This window comes from Pinus tabuliformis, chromosome 6 (genome assembly GCF_031772625.1).
Source record: "Pinus tabuliformis cultivar Carrire ecotype Pingquan chromosome 6, CPIR1, whole genome shotgun sequence".
NCBI classification, from domain to species: domain Eukaryota; kingdom Viridiplantae; phylum Streptophyta; class Pinopsida; order Pinales; family Pinaceae; genus Pinus; species Pinus tabuliformis.
Genome location: NC_142292.1, coordinates 1188026792 through 1188034543, shown reverse-complemented (window position 1 = coordinate 1188034543; position 7752 = coordinate 1188026792).

The following is a 7752-nucleotide window of genomic DNA, read 5'->3' as shown; positions in this document are numbered from 1 at the left end:
AATGTGATAATACTGATTCACCCCCCCCCTCAGTATTATTTCCAACAATTGGTATCAGAGCAGGTCCTTTGATAGAAGCTTGATCGCTTGAAGGAGATCCGTGGAACAATGGGAAAGAAGCTTAAGAAGAAAGCACCTAAGAAAAAGAAGTCATCTCAAAAGAACTATGACAGTGGGAGAATCGATTGGGGATTAGGTATAAGAAGCTCTTCAGATTCAGAATCAGATTCAGAATCATTATCAGGTATGAATATATTATCCTCTGATGTTCCAGCTATATTTCCTTTTGGAAGAGATGAAAGTGATAGCGAAACTACTGAATTTGCTCTTATGGGTGAACAAGAAAGATATCAAATAGAGGCAGAATTTAAAAGGCTGACAGACAAAATTAGAGATCAACAAGATCTATTGAACAAAATGGAATGTGATTTCAAAGAAGAAGCTACCAAACTAAAGGCCCAACTAGAAGAAGGAAACAAGGTAAGAAAGCTACTCAAGGACAAGGAAGACCAATGTCAAAAATTGCAGCATGAAGTGACATCATTAAGAAAAGAAGTCAACGAAAGAAGCACAACCATCAAGAAACTCAAAGATAGATCCAGCTACTATGAAAATCTTGAAGCTACAATCCTCTCACTAAAAGGAGATCTTGAAGAATCAAAGAAGCAGAATACAGATCTACTCCAAGCTATTGCAAAACAAGAAAACGAAGTCACCAGCTTAAAATCTCAACTAGAATGTGCTTTCCGAGTTCGTCAAATGCAGCAGGATCTGAATGAAGAACAAGAAAAGGAGATTCTCAAACTAAGGGAACAAATGGAAGAAGGAAGGAAAGATGAAGAAGATTTGAAAAATTATTCTCTTGAAAAGGAAGAACAGCTTCAGGTTGAGGTAAATATCTTGAAAGGTAAACTAGAAGAAAAGGATAAGCTTTTACGATTTCAAGATAGTTCTAAAGTCTTGGATGATATTCTTAGTAGTCAAAGGTCTCCTGCTATAAAGACTGGTCTTGGTTTCCATGAATCTGTTGAAGGTGAATCTAGTTCACAAGGTGAGGCAAGGAACTCTAAAGAGAAATCTAAAGTGATCAACGAAGAAATGAAAGATCAATCTAATCATCAACCAAGAAAAGAGATTCCTCAAAGAAAATCCTTTACTCCTCCTATGAATAATGTTGAATGTTATGTATGTCATAATCTTGGACATGTTGCAGCTAGATCTAGAAGAAGAAGGGTTCAAGACCATTATGCAGAAAGATCATCACATTCAAGGTACTTTTATGGATATTGCTTTGCTTGCAATATGTTTGGTCACAAAGCTGCTGATTGTTACAAGAGGAATATGAAACATGTAAGATGTTATGCATGTAACAAGCTTGGACATATAGCTAAGGAATGCAGGAACAAAGTGTGGGCACCATATCAAAAGGAGAAAATGTCATCATCACGCTTGAAGATATGGAGGAAAAAGGAAGTACAGTCAGAAAAAGGCGGCACTGCACAACGTACAGACATACCAGAATCAGAGGGAGCTGAAAGTACAAAACTTCAGTGTCCTGAATCTCATATGCAAACTCCATAAAGGAAAGTTGCATATATACGCGAGTTAGTTACTGCACAGTCGCGTATATGATTGTTTGAAGAAAGGCAGTAGGGACAGATTCAAGAGAAGGATCAGTTTTGCTCTAGTTAATAATAATGATGTGTGGATATGATGGTTAGAAGTGTTTTGGTTCTAACTTGATATTGATGATGTCTTGATACTTCTTATTGATATGCATGATCAGACAGATGGCACAGGTTTAGAGGGAGCATATGGACTTAATGCATTATTGGCATTATGGTTAATAGTCCTTGGTGATGATACTTATATGGATAAATGATTCATCTTGCTATGGTTATGAGTTGTTCACATGGTTCTTGGATCAGATTTATGGTTGATTCTCTAATGATGCTTGCATGGGAAGCACTTAGCTTGAATTCACATCTTCTTGATGTTGAGTCACTCATATGCTGCTGTCGTCATATGCATAAAGATCATATATTACAGTTATGATTCCTTTCATTCTTGGCACAAATGGATGAGGATTGTTGGCTGGATACAGGGATGATTATTCAAAGTTGCATTGTTGGAGACATGATGATAATGAGCTCTTATCTATATGATGATAGGATTGTTTCATACATATGTTGATTAATGCAGATATTCCAAATTGATGATACTTGATTCATGTAGATCTGGATGGCTATGATGTTTCTCACATAGAATGTGAAATTCTGTTGATGCAGACATATCTTGATGATTCATGCACTAATACAAGTTGCTGGTCTATTTGCTGTTGACAGATACTATGGAGCAGATCATAAAGTGTTGTTGCTGATGTTCATCTTATTTAGGTGATGTCATATCAAGACTCATGATGTAATAATGTCATCTCTTCAGGTCATGTAACGACCTATGTTGGTTTCCCCACTATGCCTGGGATGAAGATGTAATGTATTTGGTTTTCATTTTTCTGATATATCCCCACTTGGTTGGGTGATGGATGTATGTATTGAATCTTTTAGGAAGGTCATTTGTGATGTAGAACATCCTTTTGCAGACCTTGCTTACAGTCAGGGGGAGCCTGAGCATGAACAACACTATATAGCAGAGCAGACATTTCAGCCTGTTCTCAAAAAGAGCATGATCAGATTGGTGCACCATGACATATACAAAGGGGGAGCTCATTCAGAGATTTCAACAGGTACTCAGGGGGAGCTTATAATGCATTGTTGGCATTATGGAGGACGTACAGAAGGAGATCTTGGATGCTGGTCTGATTATTGCTGCAATCTATCTCTTTCATGGTCATGGATTATGGTTCTTCTTTGCAGATCTGGTTTATAGTCAGGGGGAGCATGTTCTTAGGGGGAGCATAACCCTTTGCCCTTGATGTCAAAGGGGGAGAGTGATTGGTTGTTGTTGCCATCAAGTCCAAAGGGGGAGATTGTTGGCATTATGATACATATGTTGTACTTGATGGCAACCCACTCATCTCAGATAATAAATTATAGTGTAGAGAAAAGTTCACGCACTTATATGCAGAGAAATGTTTATTTCATGTAGAGAAAAAGTTCACGCACTTTCATGCAAGGAAAAGCGCGTATATGTTGGAGAACTTACCTTTGGTCCATGGTAGTTAGTCCTTGGTATTTGAACCTATGAGGAAAAGCGCGTATATGTTGGAGAACTTACCTTTGGTCCATGGTAGTTAGTCCTTGGTATTTGAACCTATGAGGAAAAGCGCGTATATGTTGGAGAACTTACCTTTGGTCCATGGTAGTTAGTCCTTGGTATTTGAACCTATGGTTTTGGACCATGGTATTAGTCCAACAGTTTTTTGATCCTATGGTTTTGGCCCGTGGTATTGTGAAAGGCCTAAGCCTATATAAAGCAAAGGAGATCACTTGGCTAATTCATCCTTGCAATTGAATATCTTAAGATCTGAAATATTGGGTTATTGTTTTGAAAGTTTGATCTATGAAAATGAAGTTGAAAGCGAATCTATGAAGGGTGATCTCTCGAGCGCTGGAGCTGCGGAAGTGCGGAGGCGCCACAGAAGGTGCAGTGCGGAGGCGCCACAGAAGGCGCAGTGCGGAGACGCCACAGAGGCGCCACAGAAGGCGCAGTGCGGAGGCGCCACAGAAGGCGCAGTGCAGAGACGCCACAGAGGTGCCACAGAAGGCGCAGTGCGGAGGCGCCACAGAAGGCGCAGGGCGGTGGTCGCGGCGCCACAGAAGGCGCAGGTGCGGAGGTAGTACAGATATCCGCAGATCTATACCAGTGAAGTTGCGATCCCTGCTTAAAATTTGTTTTAACTGCCTTTGACTATTCTGCAGGGTTTTGGGTGCATAACTGATGTTTGGTTACTGGTATTGAGTTCAGATAACAGCATGATTAATGACTTATCTTTATGTACTAGATCTGGTTGATAACTCTCATAATATCATTGTATATGTATGGATCTGGTGATTGGGTGATTCAGAAGGTTGTTTGATTATGAGCTTCAATGTTGTTGTTGGGTCCAGTATGAAAATTGGATGAAAAGTGGCCTTTCAGATTATGTGTTGTGCTTCAGTGTATCCAGTCTGAAAATTGATGAAACGTGGTACCTGGAGGAGAGAAGATTGTAGGCCAGCGCCTATGTACTAGTATCTAAGCTAGTACAAAAGCTAAGGGAGATCTTTGGAGCATTGTAGCAGGTAGCAGCCTGCGTACTAGTAAATGGATCGGCTAGTACAAGAGCAAAGGGGGTTGTAGCTCCCGTACTGGTATAAGACTGCACCAGTACAAATATTGTAAAAGAATTTTCTTATTAAGAAGAAGATTGAGATGACTTGCAGCAGGTGGTTTTTCTCCCGCATTGGGTTTCCACCTTATATCATGGTGTTCATGTGTGTGCCTTATGTGTGATGATCTATTCTCTATTACTGCATCTGTTATCTGATAATATGGTTGATAATGTTCTAATGCACTCATTGAAGATCAATTAACTTAATCATAAGAAGTTGTGGAAGTAGCATATATGAATCTGATTATGGAAATGAAAAAGTTTTATTAATGTGATAATACTGATTTCCCCCCCCCTCAGTATTATTTCCAACAATTGGTATCAGAGCAGGTCCTTTGATAGAAGCTTGATCGCTTGAAGGAGATCCGTGGAACAATGGGAAAGAAGCTTAAGAAGAAAGCACCTAAGAAAAAGAAGTCATCTCAAAAGAACTATGACAGTGGGAGAATCGATTGGGGATTAGGTATAAGAAGCTCTTCAGATTCAGAATCAGATTCAGAATCATTATCAGGTATGAATATATTATCCTCTGATGTTCCAGCTATATTTCCTTTTGGAAGAGATGAAAGTGATAGCGAAACTACTGAATTTGCTCTTATGGGTGAACAAGAAAGATATCAAATAGAGGCAGAATTTAAAAGGCTGACAGACAAAATTAGAGATTAACAAGATCTATTGAACAAAATGGAATGTGATTTCAAAGAAGAAGCTACCAAACTAAAGGCCCAACTAGAAGAAGGAAACAAGGTAAGAAAGCTACTCAAGGACAAGGAAGACCAATGTCAAAAATTGCAGCATGAAGTGACATCATTAAGAAAAGAAGTCAACGAAAGAAGCACAACCATCAAGAAACTCAAAGATAGATCCAGCTACTATGAAAATCTTGAAGCTACAATCCTCTCACTAAAAGGAGATCTTGAAGAATCAAAGAAGCAGAATACAGATCTACTCCAAGCTATTGCAAAACAAGAAAACGAAGTCACCAGCTTAAAATCTCAACTAGAATGTGCTTTCCGAGTTCGTCAAATGCAGCAGGATCTGAATGAAGAACAAGAAAAGGAGATTCTCAAACTAAGGGAACAAATGGAAGAAGGAAGGAAAGATGAAGAAGATTTGAAAAATTATTCTCTTGAAAAGGAAGAACAGCTTCAGGTTGAGGTAAATATCTTGAAAGGTAAACTAGAAGAAAAGGATAAGCTTTTACGATTTCAAGATAGTTCTAAAGTCTTGGATGATATTCTTAGTAGTCAAAGGTCTCCTGCTATAAAGACTGGTCTTGGTTTCCATGAATCTGTTGAAGGTGAATCTAGTTCACAAGGTGAGGCAAGGAACTCTAAAGAGAAATCTAAAGTGATCAACGAAGAAATGAAAGATCAATCTAATCATCAACCAAGAAAAGAGATTCCTCAAAGAAAATCCTTTACTCCTCCTATGAATAATGTTGAATGTTATGTATGTCATAATCTTGGACATGTTGCAGCTAGATCTAGAAGAAGAAGGGTTCAAGACCATTATGCAGAAAGATCATCACATTCAAGGTACTTTTATGGATATTGCTTTGCTTGCAATATGTTTGGTCACAAAGCTGCTGATTGTTACAAGAGGAATATGAAACATGTAAGATGTTATGCATGTAACAAGCTTGGACATATAGCTAAGGAATGCAGGAACAAAGTGTGGGCACCATATCAAAAGGAGAAAATGTCATCATCACGCTTGAAGATATGGAGGAAAAAGGAAGTACAGTCAGAAAAAGGCGGCACTGCACAACGTACAGACATACCAGAATCAGAGGGAGCTGAAAGTACAAAACTTCAGTGTCCTGAATCTCATATGCAAACTCCATAAAGGAAAGTTGCATATATACGCGAGTTAGTTACTGCACAGTCGCGTATATGATTGTTTGAAGAAAGGCAGTAGGGACAGATTCAAGAGAAGGATCAGTTTTGCTCTAGTTAATAATAATGATGTGTGGATATGATGGTTAGAAGTGTTTTGGTTCTAACTTGATATTGATGATGTCTTGATACTTCTTATTGATATGCATGATCAGACAGATGGCACAGGTTTAGAGGGAGCATATGGACTTAATGCATTATTGGCATTATGGTTAATAGTCCTTGGTGATGATACTTATATGGATAAATGATTCATCTTGCTATGGTTATGAGTTGTTCACATGGTTCTTGGATCAGATTTATGGTTGATTCTCTAATGATGCTTGCATGGGAAGCACTTAGCTTGAATTCACATCTTCTTGATGTTGAGTCACTCATATGCTGCTGTCGTCATATGCATAAAGATCATATATTACAGTTATGATTCCTTTCATTCTTGGCACAAATGGATGAGGATTGTTGGCTGGATACAGGGATGATTATTCAAAGTTGCATTGTTGGAGACATGATGATAATGAGCTCTTATCTATATGATGATAGGATTGTTTCATACATATGTTGATTAATGCAGATATTCCAAATTGATGATACTTGATTCATGTAGATCTGGATGGCTATGATGTTTCTCACATAGAATGTGAAATTCTGTTGATGCAGACATATCTTGATGATTCATGCACTAATACAAGTTGCTGGTCTATTTGCTGTTGACAGATACTATGGAGCAGATCATAAAGTGTTGTTGCTGATGTTCATCTTATTTAGGTGATGTCATATCAAGACTCATGATGTAATAATGTCATCTCTTCAGGTCATGTAACGACCTATGTTGGTTTCCCCACTATGCCTGGGATGAAGATGTAATGTATTTGGTTTTCATTTTTCTGATATATCCCCACTTGGTTGGGTGATGGATGTATGTATTGAATCTTTTAGGAAGGTCATTTGTGATGTAGAACATCCTTTTGCAGACCTTGCTTACAGTCAGGGGGAGCCTGAGCATGAACAACACTATATAGCAGAGCAGACATTTCAGCCTGTTCTCAAAAAGAGCATGATCAGATTGGTGCACCATGACATATACAAAGGGGGAGCTCATTCAGAGATTTCAACAGGTACTCAGGGGGAGCTTATAATGCATTGTTGGCATTATGGAGGACGTACAGAAGGAGATCTTGGATGCTGGTATGATTATTGCTGCAATCTATCTCTTTCATGGTCATGGATTATGGTTCTTCTTTGCAGATCTGGTTTATAGTCAGGGGAGCATGTTCTTAGGGGGAGCATAACCCTTTGCCCTTGATGTCAAAGGGGGAGAGTGATTGGTTGTTGTTGCCATCAAGTCCAAAGGGGAGATTGTTGGCATTATGATACATATGTTGTACTTGATGGCAACCCACTCATCTCAGATAATAAATTATAGTGTAGAGAAAAGTTCACGCACTTATATGCAGAGAAATGTTTATTTCATGTAGAGAAAAAGTTCACGCACTTTCATGCAAGGAAAAGCGCGTATATGTT